The following is a 27572-nucleotide window of genomic DNA, read 5'->3' as shown; positions in this document are numbered from 1 at the left end:
ATTGTTTTTCACCCAAGATACCTTTGTAAACAGAAACCAGCCATATGCAAATCAGTCTTGGTCCTGCACTGTTAAGAACCTGATCTTTGAAGCAGTGTCCTGGTCAGAGACAACACAATTGCTTTAGCTAATTGCTGGTATCCAAAGACATTGCCATGGCACAGCACTGTTCAAAATAGAATTCGTACATTAGCTGAGTGTCTAAGTAAGCTAAGGGTGCTATAATTAGGGTTGCAGCAGAATTCAAAACCATAATGGAAAACAATGAGAACTTTCAATCTGTTTTCTTTTCACGCAGCATTTGCTGTTTGTCAAAACGCAGAGAAATGTTAATGGCAATTAAATTGAGCTTAGGGAATGACTTTAACCAAACCACTGGGTATTCGCTTATCGTGTATATCTAAGTTTACATTATGTGGCTTCAAAGACATGACATTTGCTAATAAACCTTTGTCACTCTTGGGAACGGGTCCGGTATCTGATTAAAATAAATAGGTAAGTGAAAGGCAAGACGTAAAGTAGCACCCTTTTAAGGTTTACGCACATTAATAAAAATAAAGCCCATTTGGCCGTATTAATTGTGAGAGATGGTGGCATTCAATTCTCGAATTAGAACACAATCCCATTTATTAAAAACAATTCTTCAAAACGTATCTATGAACTACATGTGTCAAACACTTCCTGGACCTACCATTTTATCCACCTCCCTTTCCTATCACAAAAACATACTCCCTACTTAACGTTTTTCGCTCATTTGCTGTAAAAACCTTAGTTTTACTGAAGTGTATGTTCAGTGGCACCAGGATTTTTTAGAACCCCTATAATTTCAGAGAGATCAATGTCCCGTCTAGCCCCCGAGTCAGACAATTGTTTCAGCACCATGGATGTAAACTGCAATTCAATATTATTTCACAAGTGCTATGCTGTCATTTTTAAAGGTCACATTAAAAGATTGTTCATTGCAGTCCTATTGTTGGCTTTCACCTACAGATACAAAAGAAATGCACACGATTATTTTCCTGTACCAGTGCATGCAAGGCTTTCTGTGTGCTTACGAGACTCTTGAGATCCAAGTATCCTAACATTATTGTAATTAGAATGATCCACAATGGGAGTAAGGTCAATCCACATTTTATAATTCACCGATCTCTTTGTACATCCCAGGAAGCAAACAAAAGCTTTAAATGTCATGTCGAGTCCATGTTTTTTTAAACACTGTGTCAAGCCTTCTTCCTCTTTCCACTGAGGTGTGAAAAGCTTAAATTGCCCATCCAGCTTCCACAATGATCTATTCTCAAATGCATTCTGCTGGGAAAAAGGTATGGCTTTTGTAAAATATATTAAAATACATTTTTAGAGGGTAATTTGTTTGCTTGCACTGATTGGATCGTAAATTTACCACAGCTTCGTTCTCTCACAAAATAGAGAACCCAATTTAAGATGTGTTATTTGGAGATGATACTGTAAGATGTTAAACAACAGAAAACAACCAAACAATCAGGGGACATCAATCAGAAGCGTAGAATTAACAACACTAAATTAAGTATAGTAGAGTGACCACATTGAGGGAGGGGGGATATTTTGATCTTGCCGGTATAAAAATATATAGGTTAGCATACAAACAATTGAGTGATTTAAGTTTTTGCCAGAAAGTCTACAGAGAAAGCTATAAAAACTTGCTGGAGAGACAGTATGATCAATAGATGAGTTGGGGAGAGGTAGGTATTTTTGAATGTATGAGTATGAAGAATACTGAAGAAGGCATAAAAGGTACAGAAGGGTGTAACCAGTACAGCCGGGGCCATATCGTACATTGTATCCCAGGAGCGCACAGACATGTGCACCCCTGGAGCACAAGGATATTACAAATGGGGCTACATACACATGTACATCCCTTTCTGTAAAACTGATAGCACTGGTGCACTTGTAGCACCAGCTCTATTGTGAGAGGGCATTCCTTCATTTGGATGGGTTTTTGGCCCCATACAAATGAGAGAATCAATTTCATATTATCGACATGTATGCAGAGGCAAACATGCCCATAGGAGGCGCACAGAAAACCTCTTGGGGAGTGCAAGGTGGCCCAATGCCCCCCTCCAGACATCCCCATGCAGACAGGTGCAGTCACTCATTGCACCCGGCTTGAAGGGAATCTCTAAAAACAGCTGCTTTGTATTTCACTTGAATGCGCTGCCCCAGCTTATTCATCACAGCAGGGTACATTTTCCCTGTTTACAGCCCGTGCACCTGTTTAAAGATGTGCAGTGGCGGAAACAGGAAAAGTCTGCCCTTTAAGTGATACAGTTCGCGGAAATTGTCTTCACATTACACCATCCTGTATAGTAGATTGATCTATGTAGACAGTTATAGTTCTCATTTCTAGAAACAGTGCCAGTGAGCAGAAATACTTCATATCAAAGTTTACGAACATCCATTGGGATCCAAACTATATAATGGCTGTGAATTAATTGTATACAAGCATAAATGACACTCCTAATATGGCCTCCATTTAGCAATTGAAAATGTTGAAGCTAGCAACAGGGATTATTTACTTTACAATAATCGCATAAGTAAAAAAAAAAAGATAATAGTATCAAGGTTAGCAATGATTGTTTCACATTCAGCTTAAACACAACACGAACCTTTCCGTAACTGAATATTGCAAGTCTTTTAGCTAAATACTGGTGTGTGTTGAAGAAGAATGACATATTTGGTCACTTGGTGGGGTTGTTACATATAATTTAAGGAGCTATTATGCTTTAATTTAAAAGAATGTGCATTATTAATAGTGTGATGAGCAAGTAAGCTACACTCAAATTCACATGTATACACTGACACAGAGCTATTGCATTGTAAGCGATTTTGATATGACCTGTTAAAGTACATTTTCCTGGGTTTTTCTAACTAGGACTCAATTAGGTCTCAATGCCATCTTGTCCAAAATGGATGTCACATCCACTTTTTATTATTCATCCTGCATGTAGTCAAGCAAGCCATGTTTGGTTATTTATAAATGACACTATTCTCGAAGAAGACTTTCTAACATGGGCTCACTAATGCATCATTTTTCCAAGAATCTTCTTCTTGCACTCGGCATTATTCATTCACAATGGTTTACGATTCATTATGTAACAAGTCTCTGATGACACCTGCTGACACCTCCAGCTTACATTAGGTCAAAGGGGACTGAATCAAAATTCAGGTAGTGAGTTAGCGCTTAGGTGGTAGGGCTCTATGACGATTCTAAATTCTATATTCTCATTTGTTGAAAAAAATGTGCGTCTTTGCTCACACCACAATGATTTTGCAATTTTCACACTGTTCCTGGGGGAAATTTCCTACATAAACCACATATTTGAGCAATTACTGAGATGTTTCATTGAAATGCCAATATGCCCTCAATTGCTGTATTGTACCCTTTTGCATTTGTAATAATCTGAAATAAACTTTCTAACTTCTGCCCTAGAACTTACTTATTGAGTCAGTCTTTTCTTATTTGACTGTATTTTGATATGCTGGGATTTTTACCTTATTTGTGGACACGTTGCCTCATAAAATTAAACTTAGCCCAGTCCCCGATCCACCCAATCAGTAGGCGTGTTTATGAAGTTTAAGATTTGGAGGTATAGTGCGCCCACACAATATAACCTATAGTAAAAGCGTATCTTTGAATGATATGGAGGTTCAAAGTCATTTGCCTAGATAAGAAATTAGGTGCTGCTTAAAATAAGGACCTGGTTTTTACAGGTGCAGGAAATGCAAAGCGTGCAGGCAGTGAAACAATATGCGGTACACTATAATTGAAGAATTTCAATGCACATAACCTGCAAATTTCATCACACTGTCTATATATTAAAATTGAAGGAGTCTACCATGAAGACATAAAATGTCCATGTGGTATAGAGGAAGACACCAAAAAAAGGAGAACATTTCTCATTTTCTATGAAGACCCCTTACTTGGTGACATGGTTCATCATTGGGGTGACATGCTTCATCATTGGGGTCCCACCCAAATAGCCGGATGCTATCCAGGTGTGCTTCAGTGGAGCAGGTTTTTTTCGCAACAGTGGTGCAGGTGAGTGATAGTGAATTACAAATTGTCCTAATTTAACTCAATAAAATGCTTTAATATGGAGCAACAATACAATATTGAAAGGAGTGTAAGACACCCAACTCGGCTAGATTGACCTCTGGATTCTTGGTGGTGATAAAAAGTGATCTTGGTCTACATTTTTCCACCTATCAGTGATATTACCAGGTTTTCTTCAGTACCTAACTATATGACCTGAGTGGTGTATAAGCGCTAAGGTGTACCCAACCCTTGGCCAATCAAAATAACACTGTGTACTCACAGTATGGCAACCTCTCATCGATTGCTGAAAAGAAATAATCTGAAAGAGAAATAAACAATCACATGTAGTTCAACTCAATTACGTGTGCCATGACTTTCAGTCGTTCAAAGTGATCCTCCAATGCATACCTCATAGTTGAGTCGTTTAGATAAACATGGTACGCACTGTGTTTCAAGCATTCCATGCATGGCGTACCATACGTCTGTGAAACAAAGGTGACTGGTATATCATTTACTCTGGGCGAATAATCACCACAGGGGGCGATTATTCGCCTGGAGGACTTTTCTCCTTTTTTCCTTTGTGTCTTCCTCTATACCACGTGGACATCTTATGTCTTAAGGGTAGATTCCTTCAATTGTTTGATACAATTACCATAAGGATACCAGGAGTATTCCCTTTGCTATATACATAAAACCCTTTCTCTCTTTTTGGTTAAGTCATATATCTTAAAATTCCCATGTTTAAAAGAATTCATGGCAAGCACCAATCTAGATCAATCTATGCAGTGAGTGGGACAGAAGTCTGGTTACTTGGGAGAAAATGTGTTTATCTTGAAAAGTTCCAGGTTTGTCTACTGGAGTTCATCTACAGTTGTATTTAATGATTTTAACAGATTGTTAATTATTGTCTTTGATTATAAACAGAAATTGTAATGATGAAAATTGAACCATCCAAGTTACATTTCTGGTATCCAGTGATTGTGTCCACTGTTTTTCATATTCCTGAAACAGAATGTAGTACAATCCTACCACTGCATAAATGTTGCAGCAAACATGATTCTGAGCAGAAGCTGCTGTCTCTTTTATGCTCGATTGCATTTACAAGACGTGGCAAATGAAAGGCTACATTCAGAACTACATAAGCATCTGTATTTTCAAACTGAAAGCCTATGATTTCTCCTTCATTTTGCTTTGATTATATTTGATTTTAATTTATAAAGCGTGGCATATGCCCAAAAGTGTCTTGGCACTGCTAGCAAATAAAGGTCAAATTAAATCTAGGAATTCAAATGAAAGATTAAAAAGCCAGGTTTTAAGAAGCTTTCTAAAAGCCAAAAGATTACAGCAATTTCTCCAAAGGATAGGCATTGAGTTCCAATGATGGGATGTAGAGAGTGCAAAGCTTCTTCCCCCAAATTAATTTTATTAAGGCAGTTAACTGACAAAGTCATGCAGTTTGCAGACCGCAAAGTTATGTTGGGAGTATACCAGGTCAGTTCTTTTATAAGAAGTTTGGGGCCCTGAGATTGCACCACTTTATGTGCTATACATAAAGCTTTAAAAGCTATTCTTTTTTAATGGGCAACCTATGAAGATCATTTCTAGCTTTGGCCACAGACTCAGAATTTTAGATATTAGTCAAATTTCTAACAGCTGCATTTTATATTCTCTGCAGTCTATTTATAATGCCCTGCTGTGTAACTACCAAAAGGGTATTGCTATAGTCCAATCATGATAGAACCAAGGAGGAGATGACTGTTTTCTGAAGCTCCATTTGTAAGAAAGGGAGAATTTTCTACAGAATTTTAAGTGTGTAGAACAGGATGATGTAAGATTGTTTGCATGATCTCTAAATGACAATTTACTATCAAAAATCGTTCTGAGAATTTTAGATTTAGCCACTGGGCTAGACACAGTGCCCAATTCCTCAGGCCACCAGAATTAATTCCAAAAAGAAGGATCTGATCCAAAGAGAAGAATCTCTGTCTTAGCTGCATTCTGTTTCAAACAATGGCTCCCCATCCATTTAACTACAGTTCTAATGCATTTTTGTAAATGCATATCTACTTCCTTGATATTGTTAGTTACAGGAACTACAATCTGAATGTTATCCATATAAAAAAAGTGTAACAAATTCAAAGGAAGGGATTAAGCTCATAAGAGGGGCCACATAAATACTAAAGAAGGTGGGACTTACAGAGGAACCTTGTGGAACTCAACAAGGCAGGCAGAAAGATTCTGACCGGAAGTCTCCTAAGCTAACAGACTAAGTTATATCCTCCAAAAAAGATGATAAGTTGGAAATCAGTGCCTTTGGCATTTATATCTAATAGCCATTGCTTCAAAATTGCATGGCTAACCATGTCAAAAGCCACCAATAGGTCTAATAGGACCACCACAGCTCTGTCTCCCCAATCCAGAATCACCCTAATCTCCTCTGCTATAATAAGTAGAGCAGTTTCTGTTGAGTGGGCCTTCCTGAAACCAAAATTGAGCCTCATCTAAGATGTCTTGTTGGTCCAGGAACTGAGTAAGACAAAAAATAGGAAGTCTGTCCAGTACTTTTGCTGGATTAGCTAGTCTTGATATAGGGCGATAGTTCCTTTCTTCGGCTGGATCTAGAAATTGTTTCTTAATGAGATGTAAGATAGTTACATTTTTTAATTCCCGGGGGAATATTCCTGTTGTAATGATATTATTGAGCATTAGGGAAAAAAGATACACCATCTAGTCCACTATTCTGTGTATTAACTTAGGAGGGAAAGGTTCGAAAGGAGCACCGGATTTGGTTAATTTAAGGACCTCCAAAATATGTTTTGGCAAGGTCGGTGGAAAAAAGGAACTGTTGTGTGGTAACTTGCAGTTGGTTATTTGAACTCCTAATTAAAATACATTTTCTATACAACGCCACAACTTTGTTTTTTAAAAATATAGCTAAATTCTCACAAGAAAACTGTGAGGGAGGCTGAGAAGGTGGACTAACCATATCTGATAGATTAGACACTGTCTTAAACAGCTCACGTGGCTTGTTGACTGCTGAGCTAATGTTATGGGTAAAAAAAAACAGTTTTCTCAGAAGTAATTACATTGTTATATTCCTGACGTTGTATTTTGTATCTCTCTTTTTCATCCAGGGCATAGTATTTTCTCCATTTCCTTTCCTGCAAACACCACATTTTATTTTTAAGACATAATTGCTCATAGAACCAAAGAGCGGATGGGCTTTTTCCATTACTAATAACTATCTTCTCTGTGGCAACTGTCATTTTTGCCTCATGAATCCCTTTAGAATAATGTGCAGCATCCTGATCTGGGTTACCTACAACACCAGGTTGCATAGTCCCACGTTTTTTAATTAAGTCTTGTTTGTTTATTTTATTCCCGGGCCTAATCAACTTACATTTATGTTTTGATTTTATAGCTGTTTTTTTTTTGGCTCAAAGCAAAACTCGAACTGGACTGTCTTATGATCAGACCAAATAACCTGCTGGTTTTTCTTCTTCTTAAACTCATCTTTATCTTTCTTTTTTCTCTTTAACAGAACATCCATGGATTGCTTAGTAAATTTCCTTTTAGGACGGATTCTTTGTTTCTCATGAAAGGGATACTATCCTAAGTCAGGAGCATCACTTCTCAGCCAATTATACTCTCTAACACAACCAGAATCAGCAGAAGCTTTGGGGGGTCACTACAATGGCGGGCGGACTTGAGTTCGCCCGCCATCGTGGTGGACCTTGGGACCGCATCCTGTATGGCAGCAGTCCTGCATGTGGAATCACGATGTGACTGGCACCGTGGCGGTCCCATTTTTCATTTTACCATTGTGGTGCAACGTTAAAAATGTATGTACTGCGTTTCCCTTCACAACTTGGCAGGTACCACGCGGTGCCTGACACCTAGTGCATGGAAATGTAGGGTGTACCAGCACCTTCCCCAACACAAGGGGGACCTGTAACAGGACCCCAAAACAATCCCTGCCAGCCTTTCAATGGCGGTTTACCCAACACGGAAAGGCTGGCTGCAGCCAGTATCGTAATGTGGCGGATGGTGCCTGCCAGGCACCGCCACTATTTTGTAGATGCTGACCGCTCCAGCAGGCAATCACTACGATTGCCTGTGGTGGAAGTGTGGTGGGCGGTCTTTGAGATCACAGCAGACCGAACACGATTCCCCATGCCATTGTAATTTGGCGTGGGGAAATTTGTTGTCAGATCTCGGAGGGCCCGCCACCGCACGGCTGGCAGTGCCTGGCTTTCTGCCATCATAATGAACCCCTTTGTTTTCATCAAAATCAATTAAAAGCAAACTAGACAGTGTTCTAACTTGCAACAATGCAATGTATGACATACCTTCTTTGAGTACACTACTGCCGATATTAATAAAGGCCGCATCTACATTTAAACCCTGAGATGTGTGGATAGTTACCACATACGCTAGAGAGAATGGGAGCAGGTGCTGCCTCACATATAAGCCTTTGACAAGCAAAGAATATACAACACAATGGCCAATCTGTTTCATGCCATGATCATATTCTACAGCTATATATTCAACACCATTTCTATTTGGAATATTTATAAAATGAATGCCTTTACCCATTGCAGTATTTAAAAAGCCTTCCTCAACATTTACATCTTGCTGCAAAATTCCTTTACAATTGTTACCAACACATAAACACTTTTGTAAACCAGTAGTCCTAGAAACATATTTTTCAAAATAATCCAATTTTTCTTGCAGTTTCTCAGTCAGCAGTACTGTTTATTTTCTGGTACTCCATTTTGTTAATATCTGTAAGTTTAAAAAATTCCTTTTTATTTATTTCAGTAATTCTTCATTGAAATGTCTACAATCTTAAAGTGTTTGCATTAAACACAGTATTGATTTTTCCATCTTCAATTAAATTGAACATGCGGTGTGCTGGTGGCTTCTTACACAATAATAGTTTTTTTGATTTGTTGACTCTGTAAGGGACTCCTACCTTTGTTGGTTATGTACCTCACCTGACACGTGACGCATATTTTTCTAATGTTCCTTGTATTGGAACTTTGGCCATATATTTATATTTCGAAAACTTCGTAGTGAGTTACATGTTTGTTCATGGACAAGCGTCTTGAAAACAAGTTCTCCTTTTACAGAGGTTAGCTGCAGGAGGTCACCAAACAATTAAATGCTTCCCTCCGAAGCGAACATCGTACTCTGTTCTTAAAATGTGTTGCATTTGTAGGTGTATAAAAACAACATTACATTTGAGATCATGCTTACCTCATCAATGAATGAAAGCTTAAATTCTTCAAAACTCTTGCCACCTCATGATATGCTTCACCAGATAACTTCTGGGATTCCAGTTTATTGTGATGTTCTACAGGTATCCTTCGTAGTCGATGTACAGTACTTCCTTTACTATTGTATGCAGCTAATCCTGTTGGTGTTGCCACTATGCACAACAAATTTGATCATGTTGTCCTCTGTAAGTAAGCAGTCAGAGCTTTAATTTCAACTTTTTTACCCTGTGTCAGCTTGACCACTAATGTATAACACAATTGGATTAAAGGAAGAACAACTGCATTATTTCTTGTCATGGAGAAATCAATGTTCTGCTTTCTCTTTTACTTCTACATAAGTGTCCTTCTGTTCATTGTTGAGTTTTGCAATTAACTGTTCTAGATCTTCAGTTTCCTGTCTAGCTTGTTCCACATCAGTTTTCACCCCACCCATTGCTATTACAGCTTTATTTTGAATAAGAGGTGCTCCAAGAGGATCTTGACCAAGTGTTACAGAACTTTGACTTCTTTGAGACTTTTCCTAGCTACGTCGTCAGAAATTGCTTCTTCTTGTTGAATCTCATCACTTAACATCTACATACAATTTTGGTAGACCGAACACTTGATACTGTTATTTACAGAATTATTTGAATCTTCATAACAAACATAGCCTTCAAGTAATTTAAATTCGGCATGCCAAGGATTAAAAAGTTGATGAAGTGCCTTATAGAAAAACTCTATTTTCTCTTGATTTTGGCAACTAAGTTTCTTTCTCTAATGAGATGAGATTTCCTTTTGCATGTTTCACTAAACAATCATCACATCTGATCACACTAAATTTGGCTTCTTCTATGTTTTGTTTTACATTATTTTTCTCTCTGTAGTGCTGAAGAATTTCATATAGGCATATATTTTCCATGTGCACACCTTTCCTTGGGTAGTATGTATCTAGCATGTTTATTTTTACTACGTCTGTACTTTCTGAGTGAAAATCTGCTAGATACTGAATTTCTGGAAAATAATGTAACAATATTTTGGGAACTTTCAAGGCCTAAACTTACCCAAACTATTCCCCTTGACTTAGAGTATAAACTTGCTCAACCTGTCTGAGCATTCATAAGAACCAATCTCCCAATTCGACAACATTTTTAAACTGAAGATGGACAACTTTTTGTTAGACTCTTATCTGCACTAATCTCTTGCCACATCCTTTTCATCTTAGTCTTCTACAATTTTGTAGTGTATATGAAGTCACATATTGAGCAACAGCAATAGAGTTGTCTGCAACAAATTGTATGTCCATATTTGCATTTCATATTTTCAGAATGACTGTTTTGTAATCATTAATGTATTTGGAATTTGGACTTTGGACACCTCTGTTCTTCTCAGATTGTAAGTGTTATTTGGTGACTTTTTTTGTTACAGTATGTCTCACTGCAGACAAAAAGCTGTTCACTATTCCTTGTGGAATAACAAGTCATGGAAATCCAAAACGACATCTCACGAAAAAATTTCCTTTAGATCATTATTTTCTACGGCAGTATTTCCCGCATATTGTTGTTAGAAACAGCATAACGTTTTGTCCCTTGCCTTTGTCACTAGTGTGTTTTGGAAGAGCACACATCAAGAAAATGTGATTATGAAGAGCACCTCTTGCTTTGTACTCTTTAAGCCAAAAAAAGTTTACTTTGCCAAGAGGAGTATTACTTTTATTGCACATTAAAGACAGCATGGCTTGGAATCTGTGGTTAAAATATCTGCAAATATTAGCAGGATCCAAAGAACAACGTTCTCCTGCTGTCATTACATTACATTATGTCTTCAATATTTGAATTAACCTCTCTCAAAAGTTCAAGCCAATCATCAAATGTATTTTCTGCACAACTTAGTGCAAAAAAACAAGTAGGCCGCCTTAGGTGTCTTAACATGCATTTGAGTTCTCCAAGACAACAATACACCTACTCATTTGTTCGTTGATGACTTGCCTTCAAATTAATTAGTTATATTCCAAGTTCTCATCTTTTTCTTGAACCTTATCAATACATTCTCTAGCAGACAACTGTTGAAGATTTACTCCTGCCTTTAATATATGATTCACAGCAAAAGAAGGTTCAAACAAATCAATTTAAAACAGAAGATTATATATATAAGGAATGCACTAAGAAAACCCTTGATCCTCTGAGTATAGTCATTTTTTAGAGGTATTGAGCTTCTGGTATCTGAACAGGGAAGTCATGAAAGAGTCCACATACTCCAGTGGGAAACAGTTGTGGAAAACAACAAACCCCTAAGCTTTTTTTCCCAGACACTTAAAATACTTCCCTTTGCTTGCTTCATTTGAAACAATTCAATAGCATCACCATTGACTTCTTTATAATGCAGAGAGCAGATGCTATAGTGCTCATAAATTTTTTCTGATCTAGATCAATCCACTTTTTCAATTCAGCAACATCGGAATTTCTCTAGTAAATATCATTTTCAACAAGGTACAATGTTGCTTTTTTAACTATCTTAACTCTTGTAAGATTTTCTATTCTGTATTGGAATATCATTTACTAATATGATAAGTGGCTCTTCTTTCTCTCTATCTACTCCTACAGTTTCAGTAGTCTTTAGAAAATCTAAAGGTAAATACACAACTCTTCCTTTTAGTCCTCTCTGGAGCTCAGTTGGAGGTAATTTCCCTGTCTTTGGCTCTATACAACCAATTTCTTCAAAAGGTTTTATGTGTTGTATAAGAATTGATTCATAAAAATTCAATGCTTTACCATCTTGTGAAATAGATACCAATTGAAACTTGTTATGTATACCTCTAGCTGAAATGTTATATTCATCTTCTCTGTCAAAACAGTACTTACAGATAATATGCAGTGTAGACAAATCAAATCTTTCATCAACAAAGAAACATACACCAAATACTTGCCACTTATCATTGTTCTGTTTTTCAACTTTAGAGAACACAACAATTCTTGGAATTTGCTTTTTGTATTTAGTGTGTCGATAACACACAAAAACACAGTTTGTTTTTTTCAGAGGAAACTGTGTTAAACTTTGCAATGGCGTGAGCAAAGCATTCAGTTGCAATTTTTGTATCTTGCTCCTCTATACCTCTAGCTGCCAACTCTTTATTTTCCCTAAACTCTTTTTCTGGACCAAGCAACCAAAACTGAATATCTTCACAAACTTTCTCCAGCTTTGCTAAAGTGCCATGCAATAAACATGCAATAAGCATCTAGGCAGATGCGTCACGTTGTAAAGCCCTGCGCCACATGAAACCTGCGTCAGGTTTCATGTGGGCGTTCTGTCGCAAGGTGGGCGTTTCCTCGTAGGAAAGCCCAGTAAAACTGACGCAGTGAAATCTACAAGATTTCACTGAGTCAGTTTTACCACGCTGCTGCCTCAAATCTTTACGCCTGCTTGAAGCAGGTGTAAGGAGTGATGCACCATGTTATGTATGGGTGGCCCCTGTGCATTGCAGGAGTCGCGTCGCGCTTGCGACGCGACTCCAGCAATGCGCCGCCCGTACACCACATGATGCGTCACGCATCTGCCCTTCCTTGCACCATGGTGCGCGGCATTGTAAATGCGTCGCATCTGTGGTGGCGCAAGGAGTGAATTGCATGACGCATCGGTTCTGGTGCATCCCTGCTGATTTGCAGAGATGCGCCAGAAGACGTAAATATGCCCCCAAGTGTTTTGCGGCCACAAATGAAGTCACAAAGCAATAGTACATGGCATTGAAACTTGCTATTAGGAAGGGACGGCCCTTCCTTATAGCGAAAGTCGCGAACAAAATCGTGCTAGTCAGTGACTCGCAAAATAGCTTTTGTAAATGCCAGGACCCTGTTTTGAGGTTGCAAATGAGCTGATCTCCCATTTGCGAGTGCAAAAACGGGTCGCACATCTGGCCCTCAATGTCCCAACTTTGCATGGATTTAGTCCTTGCAAAATTTAAATTTCTCTTTTTAAGAGTTCTGCATGGAAAGTCACTTATGCAATGTTGTAATAAATTAATTGATTCCTGACGAATAAAGCCAATGCAATTCCACTTCCATTTGTAAACTGGAGCCAATCTAACGCCTTTCTTTGACCTCTTCAGCTATCACTTCTTCTGCATTCATAGGAACCATCCCCTCTTTTGCAACACGAGTATCATCATTTACTTCACAACAATGACCAGTTAAATTAACAGCAAGAACTAGTGCACTCTTTTGGAAAAAACTTTCCACATTGAAATAAGGTTCTGCACTAGACATATGCTTCCATTCACCTTTAAACAATTTTCAAAAATTAGTTCCATCAGTAAGCCATTTTCTAGCACTTTTTTTCTTCCTACACAACACTGTTTTGTCTAGTGTGCTCATACAATTCAAGATTAATATAAATAACTTCCTCTTTAAAGCAAATGCTTTCTCTACATCATTATTAAATCCACCACTTCTCCTCTTATATTTTTTCATTCTTTTCTGCAACTGTTGTATTAGCCTAGTTCCAAACATTGTAGCTCTTAAATCCTTAAACTGTTTTTATCTCCATGTCAAACTCTCTGATTGCTTAGTACATTTTGTACTTTTTGAAGCATATACTCCATGCGTTTGCCCACTGAATGTGCAAATTTCATTTTTAGATAGGTATGTACTCTCATTATGCATTTGAAGACATCGTTTTGGAGAAAGTGCGTAGTACTCTAACCAGCTTCTCTTTTAAACTTTGCAAATTCTCCACCTCATATTGTTTGTCTGTGTCACTTTGGAGTTGATAATACTGTTTCCTCTGTGCGTGAATGATTGTCACAGTATATGTATGAGTTTGAGTGGGTGTGACAATAATTGTATGGGTTTGCAAATGGGCATGAGAGTGTCTCTATGGGCTTGTGAATTGGTGTGGCAGTGTCTATATGGGTTTATGAAGGGTGTCACAGAGTCTCTATGGGTATGAAAATGGATGTGACAGTGTCTCTAAACGTACATGCGTGGGTATGATAGAGTTTGTATAGGCTTGTGAATGGGTGTGGGGTGTCTATAGGGTTATGAATGGGTGTGACAGTGTCTGTGTGGATTTCTCAATGGGCTTAACAGTGTCTCAATGGGATATGAATTGGTTTAACAGAATCTGTATGGGTTTTTTCAATTAGTGTGAAACTGTATGTTTGGGTTTGTCAATGGGAGTGCCAGTAAGTTTATGAGTTTATGAATGGATATCACAAAGTCTCTATGGATATGTGAATGGGTGTGACAGTGTCTCTATGGCTATGTGAATAGGTGTGACAGAGTATGTAATCGGCTCGTGTGCAGAACTCCTCTCCGCTTGTGGAGTTTGCAGAATTTTGTGTGTCATTTCTCTTCTATTGTAAAGGAGAAATATTGCACAGTTTAGTAAATTTTCTCCTTATTTTTTAATTAATTAGCAAAATGCATTTAATTCACTATGTGGCATAGTCTGCCAATGGATCTTCCAGCCAGTAGGACCAGTAGTAGTCATGGATGTCTGCTGTGGGGGTATTTTACTCTTTTCTCGGCAAACAATGTAGAGGTGGGTTATTTATATTTGCTGCCTTTGGAGGATGTGTGGTGTTGTAAAATAATTTAGCCCAGGTAAATTTTAGTTTTTGACATTTCTGAATTAATGCAGTTTTTCTGTGTGACCATGCATCCTTTGTTTGACCAGTGTGTGAGTGTGTTTGACATAGGCCACCATTTTTCCTCGCTCCCCAAGCCGTGTGGCAAGAAGCCATTTTTTTATACATGCAAAGTCCATAGGCCTGTATGTGTTCTTTGTTTTCCGTGCCTCCTGCTCATTGTTGTTAGACCATATGGCTGTGGCCATTTTTTGTAGGCAGCCAGTGTGCTTTAGCCATAGGCCTACATGTGTTCTTTGTTGTGGCCATGTTGCTTTGCTGATTGTAGTTGTTGTTGTGACCATGTGGCTGGTTGCCATTTTGTGTAGGCAGCCATTGTGGTTTTGCCATAGGCCTGCAGGTGTTCTTTGTTGTGGCCATGCCTTCTGGCTGGCTGTTGTTGCTGTGACCATGTGTCTGCTGGTCATTTTGTGTAGGCAGTCAATATGCTTTTGTCAAAATCCTGCATGTCTTCTTTGTTCCCCATGCTTTCTTGCTCAGTGCTGTTGTTGACCATGTGACACTGGCTGGGAGCCATTTCGTGCATCCAGCCAGTGTGCTTTTGCTATAGGCTTGCATGGAAGGATGATATATCAGTTTAATAATATGCATGAGAATCATTTTACTGATTGTTATTTTTTTTATTCTAGCTTTTGATTTTAATTTGTATTGATTTAATATCTTTTATTTGACATTTTTTTAATTGTTTTAATTTTTTTAATGTTGCTTTGCAAATTCAATTTGTATATACATTTTTCAATTTGTTTCCCAATTTTTATTATTTTCCTGTATTTTTATTGTAACTTACTTGTCCCAGTTATCACTTTTTCCCTTGGTCAAGCCATCATCCAACCATCCAACCATTTTTCCATCCATCCATCCATCCATCCATCCATCCATCCATCCATCCATCCATCCATCCATCCATCCATTCATTCAGCCAGCCATCCATCCATCCATCCATTCATCCATCCATCCATCCATCCATCCATCCACCATAGGTGCACAGCCACGCAACAGCAGTCAGTCTTTTAGGTATATAATTCAATTCCCTCCTGGATACCCAGGCTCTGGTGCACTTTAGACTCTAGCATAATTAATTTGTGCAATGTATGATGACGATTATTGTTCCACTCCCCCGGACCACATTGTCTGCCATAGGTGCACACTAACCTCCATTTAAAAAAATATATATTACTATTCCATTTACCCATTTAGTTCCCTGAGTGCCACACGTGTTTCCTTTAGAATATATGAACATAAAGGAAAGAGCTCTATCATTCTGTATGTGTTATTCTCGTGGGGAATTATGGTATGGTGGTCTGGGTTGACTTATAAAGTGTTTAACTAAAAATTAACAAAACAAACCACACTAATATTGTCTTTGTGCTAAGTCAAACTGCATAGAATGCCACATTTCACACTAAGGGTCCTATTACGATGTTTAGCAGAGTGACCTCCACTCGACATTGTCTCGGTCAAGTGACCGACCAACAACCAGTCGGCAGTCCCGACCAACTAATTAGGATGCGACCAAACACTGTTCAGCTGTATTCCTATACTTTACAATGGGAGCGTGTATTCTGGTGGGAATGCATGTTCCCATTGAAAAATAGGAGGTGTAGTTCATTCCTGCACCTCGTGACAGGCACCTCAAGTTGCCTGCCATGGGTGCATGGATCAACAGGGGGGCACCATAGGTGCCCCCTTGGTGACTAACTGGAGGTTGTGCACCTAAGGGGCACCAGGCACGAAAGTCGAGTTCCGACAGCCTTTCTATGTTGGAAAGACCGGCACGGAAAGGCTGCCAAAACCCAACATCATAATCACAAGGGTGGAAAGATCAGCCCTAGGGATTAATGGCCCCATTCTGATTGGCAGAAGGGCTCTCTGAGCACATCGGAAGCCAGTCGGACTGACCGTTCAGATTCCTTTCCGACCACCTACGTAGTAATGGGACGGTTGGAAAGGAATCAGACTTGCATATTACAATGTGGTCGGAAAGGCTCTTTCCAACTGCAACTTGATCAGGCAATACATGTTTTTCTTGCTTGTTTGCTTTTCTGTGCAGAAAAGAAGAGACAGGATCCACAGTACTGCCAAACAGAAGGCCTATGCAGTCAAATGCTATCCTCCAATCACATCCACTTGTGTAACTTGATCCAATTGCCAACTGAGAGGTTTAAGATGGCGCCAAAGAAAGATGCTTCCAAGAAAGTATTGGCAGGGACGCCCAACATCCTGTGATTCTGGGTAAATCACTTAATCTCCCCATGCCGAACAAAAATGAATGTGTCCGTCTGTAACGCAACTGGTGCTCATGTAAGGCACTCTGATACCTTCGGGTGTAGTTTGCACTATATAAAACTACAAACAATAAAAAGTAGTCAGTGAGAAGAAGCAGCTTCCCATGACATGTTGCCCGAAACCTTTTTTGGACCACCATGTCAGGTGCCTGCCGCACTGGCCTTCAGGGAGCAAGCTGAGAGCAGCACTCCTGCATCAACAGCACCACCTCCCTGTAAGCCTAGTACCATGTCTGTCAATAAGAAAGCCACTGCAATCATGTCAACGCCAACAAGTAATGATGTTGAATTGAATTTGTTCCTTTTGCAAAGTAGTTCACAATTGTTTCAGGAAACAGAGCAAAGTAGACAGCACCCACAGCTAACAATTGTACATATTCCTGATGTTGCAACAGAACAGGAGGTTGAGCTTACTTACGAGCAAGGACCTCCTCTTTTAAAATCATTGGTGTCCAGTATACAACAGGAGAGGCAAGGGAAAAGAAAAGTTCCTGAAAGACATAGACTTATGGAAGGGTATGTTGAGGAGGATAGCAATGACAAGGCAGTCATTGTGGAAGGTGACACAGAAGAGTCTGACATTACTGTTCAGCCTGCTCCAAAGGAGGTGGAACAGGTAGCACTGCCAGCTACCGTAATTGCAAAGCCTCAGTTGAGACCTGCTCCAACTCTTACCTCAGGAGAAGCGGAGAGGCAATTGACACACCCACCTACCTCCAGTTCTTCTTTGGGCATTGGCAGTGACACAGTAAAAGTAAAAAGTACTCCTCTCCAGTTTTTGACTTTTTGTTATGGCCACTTTTTTATGTTTAGCATTGCAGTATGCAGCATTGCCACGCAAAGGTTCGTCAAGGTAAGCATGGTGCACATTTTAGTACTGAAGGTCAAAAGACCAATATGGAAAAATACCACACGATCAAGTGGGAGGAAGACCTTAAACAAATTCCTGAATGTGATCCCGTTGGTGAAAAGAGCCAGGGATCATCAGCTACAAATCCAATCACAGTGGGAGGTGATGATGAGGAAGAAGATGGTAACATCTTCATACAAAGCAGTCTTGTCCACAGCAGTGTGCCAGCAGAATCACCCACCTCAGTGACTTCACAATGACACAAGACTCACAGAGAGATGGAGACACCACTGCATACAGTGACTGACGCACCACAATGCACATGGAGAATCTACCACCACCATCTACTTCTCAAACAAACCTCTACCAGTGGCTCTAAGAAAAAAATCCAGTCTACTATTAATGGCATGTATAGGCCAGAGGTGTCCTACGAGCTGAACTATCAAACAGCACATTTGAACAGGTGGGAAGCTGGCAAAAATGTTAGTGCTGGGCATCCTCCCTTTCTCTTTTGTGGAAGGAGTGGGATTCTTAGAACTTGTGGCAGTTATCTGCCCAAAATGGAAAGTTCCAAGTCGGACCTATTTTGACTTTGTGATGTCCGTCTAATACAAACATTTTGGGTTAAAACATTGACATATTGTTCCTCATGTCCTAAAACAGTGTAACCATAAGAAGTGGAATGTTCAGATTACTACTGGAATTATACGTCTGGAGCGAGATTTAAATATACTGGGCACTATTTTGTTATTTATGTAGCGGTGTTTTTTGTTTCTTGCTTTCAGTTTTTTCACTTCTATCACCTCATGTAACAACAGTCACTATTGAACCACTAATTTTTGTATTGTATGACAGCCTTTTTTTGGTGAAAAGAAGTTGATATATATGAAAAAAGAAAAAAGAAAAAATATATATGCATACTTATCTAAAAATCAATGTTGTGTGCTTAAAAATCTATGTTTATCTGTTAATTTACTATATGACTATTGCATGTCTAAAGAAATTACGTGCCAACAAATTTATTCAGTGTGTTTGCTGAGCATGTGTTCAGTGTAGCAGGTGTGGTTGTTACAGTGAAAAGGACCAATTTCTCACTTCAAAAAGTGGTGAGATTGACTATTATCAAAATGATCCAACATTTCATACCACACAATTACACCAGTCCTGAAACAGCACAACAGGATGATGATTGGTTGGAATCAAGTGTATAGTCTGATCTACTTCTGAGTGAACCACTTGAGTGTGAGGACAAACTCTACTTCCCAGACTAAGTATTCCAGTGCCCTCATAGAACGTTTTAATTATTTCTCATTTAACTTATATCTTTACAACAAAAGAAGTAGCTAGAGCAACATTATTATTTTTGTGTCAGATTTATGCTGCACCCCCCCATTTTTTGTACACCTACATTGACAGATTGCAGTTGGACCAGTGTGCATGAAGGAGGCTCCACAAGTCGGTCATGACATAGGAGACAATGCCTGCCCCCTCACATGCATTTTGCCTATACATGATTACATCACTTAGAACTAGAAAGTCTTCCCCGGAAGATTGTTGATTTACAAGAGTGTCAATACCAAATTCCAATATGTTTCCTGGATCAAAGATGAATACCTAATTCCTAAACTACCCACCTGGGATTGAAATAGGTAACTACCATTTTTGCAATGGTGAGTGAGTGATTATGTGAGTGAATATGACTGATGATTCATGTGGTGGCAGACAGTGAGGGAGGTTGTTCAACTGTAATATGGGAACTTGCTTGACATGATTGATATGCAATGTTTGGGGCCTGAGTAATGGGCACTCATTCTTTCCCTGAAGTTGATTGGCATTTACAAATATACTTAGCAAAAATGAATTAACCTGTACGGTCCACTCCTATAATCCTTCTCCTTTTTCATCATCCTGGATGACTTCCCCGTACAATCGTATAATTTACGGGACTACCAAATTCTAATCTGATGCTTGCATCCAAGTGGAGATGGAGTACCTACCGCCGTGCTTGGATTGAACAGACACCATTGCACCAATAAGTGATCTAATTATCGAGTGATTGTGAGTGATGATTGATGATCCATGTGGTGAAAGAAAGTGAGGGAGGGTGTTAAACTGTAATGTGGAAACTTGCTTGAAATTATCAATTTGCAATGTTTGGGCCTGAGTGATAGGCGATAGTTTTTCGCTGATTTTAATTGGCCCTTTCACACTTAGCCAGATTTACTTGCAGGGTCCTCTTCTTTTTTCTGGTTCTTCAGAGGCCAGAACAGTCACCTTAGTTAACAAAAACCTATGCAAAATAAATACTGCAATTCTGTTTCTCTACTTGTTCTTCCACAACACTGTTTATATTACTCGGGCCATGACTGGTCTGGGAAGCAGTTACTTGGCTTCAGTAGGAGGATGGAAGAACTGAGGGCTGTGGGACTACCTCCTCAACAGCTGGAAGCAAGAAGTTATCGACTTCAAAGGTAAACTATAAGTATGATGCCTAGTAATCCGCTATGTGAATGGAGAGAGGTGTGTTTATTTGTGAAATGCTGCTGTGTGAACTGCTGTGTGTATGTGTGTTGGATTTGTGGCAAAAAGTAAGTCTGAGTCCCCCTATTGTTTTTTTTTGCTCTGAATCTGAATTTTCTTACCTTCCTTCTTTTTTCTCCTTGTCTCTAAAATACCATTTCTATTTTTTAATCTTCAGTCTTTCTAGGCTCCTGCACAAACAAAAGGTAAAAGCTGAGCTCAGCACTCCTGCTTACCTACTGGACAAGTCCAGACAGGTATCCAAGAGTGATGGACATTCCTAATGAGGTTGTTGGTCTCACTCTTAACCTGAAAGACAGAACATTTATATATCTGATAACTTGTGTCTCAGGGCAGAAGTTCTGTTTGCATTGCATTTAATTATACTCTTACACACTCATTCCTTTTGTTTCCTTCCACAACAGATTGATGACGAATGATGTGCTGCTCAATGCCCAAATTAATGTTATCGTTGTGTAGTGTTTGTCTTTGTCAAACCTTTCTCCAAATCTTCTTTCCCATAACACTTCTCTCCCGGGCTGTGTGATTTATTGAGGTTCAGCATAATTTATACCATCAGTGGATCACTAACTTGGTGGGGTTGATGTGGCAATAGCCCACACTGGCCCTATTTACCCACCCATGCAGAAAAAAGATCCATATTTAAGATATAGAATGAAGAACATCAGTCATCAGCATCATCATTCACGCCATGTATTGTGTAACCATATTCACCTAGCCCAAGCATAACCAACCAAGACTTTGAGTCCATTTTTCAGGACCTGAGGATTTTGTAAGCTACTAGTAGCTCCCAATTAGCCAAAATGCTGCTCTTGCTTGTTTTTTTATTTTATTTGATCACTATCAATAATTCTTGTTGTGTCATCATGTAGTAATCTGATATCCATTATTTGTAAAGTTTTGATATATAACCCACAAACTCAGTGTTTTGATTTTCATTTTGTTGCCTACGATGAATAATCCCTCTGCTTAACCCTTCAGTTGAAGCTCAGCTGTGTGGAAGCGGGACCTCAACTGTGAAGTTATGATGTCATTCCTGTTATTTCTTCATCTATATTCAGGTAAAACAACAATGCAGGGAAGTGAACTAGTTACATTAGTTAGTAATTAAGCAACTTACTAACTGCTACTACAAGCATTGATATATCTAGGTTGTTGTAGACAACATGGGACATAGCAGCATCTACCCTAATGGTAAATATAGAGATGTATTACTCTATAACTAAGCGGTAGGCAATTGGCATTCCAGTGAGTTTATCCTGCAACCGGACCTCCAGCCCCTGGAGTAGCCGATCAAAGAAGGAGCATGCACTATGTAAGTTACCGGAGCACTAGGACTGAGAAGGTGGATTACTTCAGCTAGATTTGCGGGAAGATCTGTGGAGCAAGCTGCATGTGGTGGTGCGCATTGAGTCAGCAGTTACTCCAAGCTGCTTCGACTGCCTTTGCGAACCTGCAGCGCTGGCTGATTGTTCGCAGACCTGCTGCTTTGCCCCGAGTGCTCGAGATTGCTTCAGAGAACCGCACTGGTAGTAATAAGGGTGACGGTCCAGCTTGCAAGGGGGAAGAGCTGGAAAAGCTGTAGACTGATAAAAAAGTGCCACAGAAATCTTCCCATGAAGTGGAAGGATGTCAGCCTCTGATTACTAAATTATTTTGTACCACAGGGCTCTCAGTTTATTGATGGCCAGGAGAGGGGAGAGAGAGAACAACTAGTAAATAACTCTCAAGCTGATAGTGAGACATCCAATCCTGCAGTAGAAGCTGAGTTTGATCCATTGTCAAAATCTAATACAGAATCTGCCTCAGAAGCTTCATGTAAGGGGGAAGAACCGGCTCTCCATCCAGGTTCCTTGAATGGGGCTGAAGTGGCTGATGTGAGCTATATAAAAATTAAAACAACGGTACATCATGCAGATAGAGACAAAATGGATAAAATAGTAAGCACCTCTCCAAACATTGCTATGTACCTAGCTGTGACTGAGAAATGTTATTCTCTGACAGATGAGTCCAAATTTTTGGATTCTAGGATATCAGCATCTAGTGTGGAGGAGGGGCTAATTGATATAGCAGCTCTGGACCAGAAGATCTAGTAAACCCTCAGGGGCATAGACACTCTCTCTGTAAAAGAGGGAAAAAGAAAGAAAAGGGCTTACGGGAAATGTTGGATGGAGGCAGTATGGGGGATTTGAAGTGGGATTATTTGGCCACATAGCTTTCTGCCTCAGCAGAATGAGTGGGCAAACTTGGAGGAGATCTGGCACTCTCTGCTATATCTAACATTGGGGATACATCAGAGACTGGAAATCATAGAGACTCCTCTCTCACAATGGTCCTGCAATCTATTAAGAGTTTCCAGGAGGAGGTGAAAAGTGACAATCGCAAAGCCTGGCTTACCTCTAAAAACTGCAGAGTGCTGTTCGGAAAGTGGGAAGAACCTGCTCTGATATTTCTGAAAGAATAGCCACTGTTGAGACTCAGACAGAGAGCCTCCAAAAAGAAGTTGTGGCTCTAAAAACGCAGGGCGTAGCTCATGAGGGGTCTGTCACAAAAAATGATGTAGAAAATCAAAGATCCAGAAAACAGGCAACTTTGTAACAATCTCTGTTTCTTGGGGGTCACAGAAGGGGCTGAGGGGAACAATCACAGAAAATCTGTGGTTCTCCTTTTAAGAGGCGCCTGTCCTGAAATAAAAACATGGGACTAGGATAAGGAAATCCACCGGGCCCACAGGTTTCCTTTACTGTTGTGAAACATTCTCCTAAAACCCCGGATCGGCCACAGGCAATGCAGGTTTATGTTGGATTTTTTTTTGCTACGGCAAGCCCTTTATGATCTGGCCTGCCCTACGGCTAAAAAAGAGCATGACGGAGTGATTTTCTTTACCTGACCAGATTTTACCCATGCTGACGTGGAACAGAGGTGGTAGCTTGGACAACTTTTTGCTCCATTCCAACAGCTGGGGGCAGAAATATATCTTCAGAATCCAGCTCAACTTAAGATTGTCATTTGGGGGAAACTTGCACCTTCACCTCAGAAATTCAGGCTCAAATGTATTTAACAGATACTACTAGCAGACCTGAGAATGGTGCCTGATGGATCATTATATGTCATAATATGTTATATGACTATGGTGCTATTATCTTTTCGTGTTCACTTTGATGTGTGGCAATTTAGTAATTGATTAGTCTTATTTTTGGGAAGCCACAGGGAAGTGGTGGGGGAGTGTTGGGGATGGGATTGCTCTGGATGACATCATCCTGGCTTCGTAATTGGTGGTGGATGAGGGGTGGCAGGTTGAAGGGGGTGGGGCCGCAGTCTGGTTGGAGAGGTTAATTATACATTTTTTCTATTTTTTTCAGTATATATGGTCCAAGAAAATATCAGGATGTCCTATTTTTAAGAGATCCTAAAAAAATGCAGAACACTGCGACAGGCTTACAACTCTTAAATGCTGATATTGTGTGTATCCAGAAGACTCATATAGAAGGTACCCAACTATACCTTTTAAATTCAATGGGATATAGGCTGGTTGGGGGAACAACTCAGAACACCGAGACGTGAGGGGTGGCTATCTTGCCATGTAATACTAATTTACAATTCACTTGCATGTTAGCCGATAAACTTGATCGATGGGTCATAACTGAAAGTTTGAGATGCACTTGAGAAACCTTTACTATATATTCAACCTATGGAGGTATTTTGGATGATCCAAGAATATTTGAGCAGATGACCAGAGAACTTTCAGATTGGCCTCTCCCAACTGATTTTTGCAGGATTTTAAGATTAATGTACCAGCTAACAGTGCGTTGAACTCAGTAGTCGATTAAATATATTCTTGGAGGAAACCAAAGGTGTTTCGTGCCCTGAGGGCATTATGTAAGGACCATGGGCTAAGTTATGTTTGGAACTGGCAAAAGCCATAGGATCCTGGATATACTTTTTTTCTATACCGCATAATGTTCATGCCCGATTAGATTATGTGCTTGTTTCCTATTGGTGCTTCATGAGTGATCAACGGAAAAAGCTCTGCGTATACTTTTAGACCACAATCCTTTGGCGATTGTGATTAAAGGGGAAGGTTTTAGCCCAAGGAAAAATCTTGGAGCTTTGAAAGAGCTTTTTTAATTAATGAGGAATACTGTAACTACATGCGGAGATGGATCTCGATTTTTCTAAAAGATAATTTAGGGAGTGCAGAAATAGATATTGTATGGGATAAATTGAAAGCTGGTATACGTGAGGAAACCCTTAGATTTTCTCTGAACGTTGATAAGAAAAGCTGACTGCTAGTATGCAATCTACAAGTTGGGTTGGTTCAAGCAGAAGAGGATTTGGTTAGGGTTCAGCAGGGGAGGGTCTGGAGGAAGCCCGGGCAAAGGTGGTACTGTCTAAATCCTCTATTTTGCGAATTATTGCTAAAAGAGCTGCGGATAAACTCACTGTTTGGAATTCATACGAATGCAGTGAGCAGATTGGACACTATTTGGCTATGCGAGCTAGGCAAAGGAGCACGCAAAACCTAATCCATAAAATTCAGCACCCAATTATGGGGCTAACCACAGATTAAGAGAATATAAGATGTTCATTCTATCAATATTATTAAACCCTTTATCGGAATGATTTAAAGGGTAACCTTAGAGAGATTAAAGAATATTTGGATTCAATCTCTGATAAACAGTTCTTAGAACAGCAGCATTTAGAAGACCCCCCCACAATGGATAAAGATTTAACTAAGCATGAATAAACTGCCTAGTGGCAATGCTACTGGCAGGGACAGTATACCGGCTATAATTTATAGGACATTTGCCCAACAACTCAAAGAGAGCATGACTCAATTGTTTGTCCATGCGTTTAAGAGGGGCAGTCCTCTGAGCGAACTGAGTTGAACTTAGCACATATCCGATCACTTTGATAAATAATGATTGGAAAATGTATTCTAAAATCCTAGCGCCAATTGTTCATAAGGTAGTTTCAACCCGACAGCATGTATTTATTCCAGGATGGGGGACAATAGATCACATAAGGAGGTTGAGTTCGCTTTTGGACGCTACGGCAATAGCTAGGGATCTGATGGCACTAGTTCTGCTTGATTCAGAAAAAGCCTTCGACAGGGTCTCCTGATAATTTCTATGGGTGTCCCTGTCAAGTGTGGGAATTAAGTTTAGCTTTCTGCAGGCAATCATAATGCTATATTTCCACCCAAGGGCTAGGGTCTTTGTGAATGGAACACTGTCCAACCATTTTTTAATAACTAGAGGGACCCAACAAGGATGCCCGAGTTCCCTTCTGCTGTTTGCTATATATATTGGCCCTCTCATAGGTAAGTTGGAAAAAACAGGGCTATTTTCCAATTCAAACACAAGGGTGGGAGACAAATTTATCGGTTTATGCCAATGATATCGCCCTTGTGACCACTGATCCTTTGAATGCTCTCAAGGAAGTAGAACAGGAAGCAGAAAGGATGGGGAAACTCTCTAGTTATGCTCTTATTCAACACAAAATGCAGGTGATGGTTAACGGAAATTTAACTATACAGGACAATAGATTGGTAAAGAATACTGCCTACTTGGGAGCTAACATCTCCACAAACGTAGATATTATAGTCAGGGAAAATATAGAACCCCATTTAAATAAAACCAAACACGATCATGGGGAAGTTGAAGTGGAAAGGGGCGATGTGGGAAGGGTGGGGGTGGGGCGTTTGAGCAAAATGGCTAAGAGTGACTCAGTTAACATATTTTGTTCATGTAAGTGCCATACAACACTAGGATGCTATAAAGGTAATACAATGTACTCGAATGCCGCAACTAGCTAATGTAAAATTGACATGCTTAATATGGAAGGTACAGGGCTTAATTTAACCAAAAAGATACAGCATGTATTTGCATATCTGGATCGCCATGAGGTAAACATAGTTCTCATTCAGGAAACACATCCGACAAAGTATACTGAAACACACATAGGGGCGCAATGGGCAGAATACAGGCTGGCTTCCTCCTACTCGGCATGTGCTAGAGGGGTGCTCACACTCATAAAAGAAAAACTACCTTTTGCGGTGGTCAGAAGATGTACTGATGATGCTGGCAAGTATGCTATAATACAAGGTAAATCAGCTGGTACACGGTTGACAATTGTGAATGTGTATAATTCCAACATGGATGACCCGGATCTGTTCGAACGTATCATCTCCATATTACGTGACTTGCCTGAGGCTGTCATATTTTGGGGTGGCGGCCTTAACACGAATCTAAACCCTAGTAAGGACACATCAAGCAGTACAGGGGTCACTCACCAAAGGTGGCCCAGGTAATCACTGAGGGAATGGCCGAGCTGGGTCTACTGGATGTGTGCTTGCGTAATGCTGAGAATTTGGAGGGCACACACATTTCAACACCACATGCCAGCTGGTCGGGGCTTGGCTACTGGCTGCTCAGTGAGGGTGCGAACACCTGGGTATCCGTGGTAGAGGGACTACTACGAACACTGTCAGATCATAAGCCTGTCAAACTCAACCTGCACATTTCACAAACTACCCACCTTCAATTAACTTGGCATTTTCATTCCGAAGAGCTACTATATCCGTTATATGTTCACATGATCCACGAAGCCATTGTACAATACTTCGACCTGAACAAAGGTTCGGTTGACAGTACAGCAAAATTCTGGGATTCCTTCAAAGCTACTATATGAGGCACATGCATTTGCACATCAGCAGGTATATTTAAAGACATTAGAGGTCAACTAGCTAAAGTCGAAACCACTCTGACCAGGCTCGAACGAGACTTTGACAGTTCAACTGATGCACAGACAGACTATGACAAACTGGTGGCTGACAAAATCTGTTATCTGTCCAGGAGACATGTGGCCCGTGCATATGGGGAATGGGGGCAGACCTGGGCATAATGTAGCTGCTAAAATCAATGCC

The sequence above is a fragment of the Lissotriton helveticus genome, chromosome 6 (genome assembly GCF_964261635.1).
Source record: "Lissotriton helveticus chromosome 6, aLisHel1.1, whole genome shotgun sequence".
Lineage (NCBI taxonomy): Eukaryota > Metazoa > Chordata > Amphibia > Caudata > Salamandridae > Lissotriton > Lissotriton helveticus.
Note: the sequence above shows the minus strand (reverse complement) of the source record.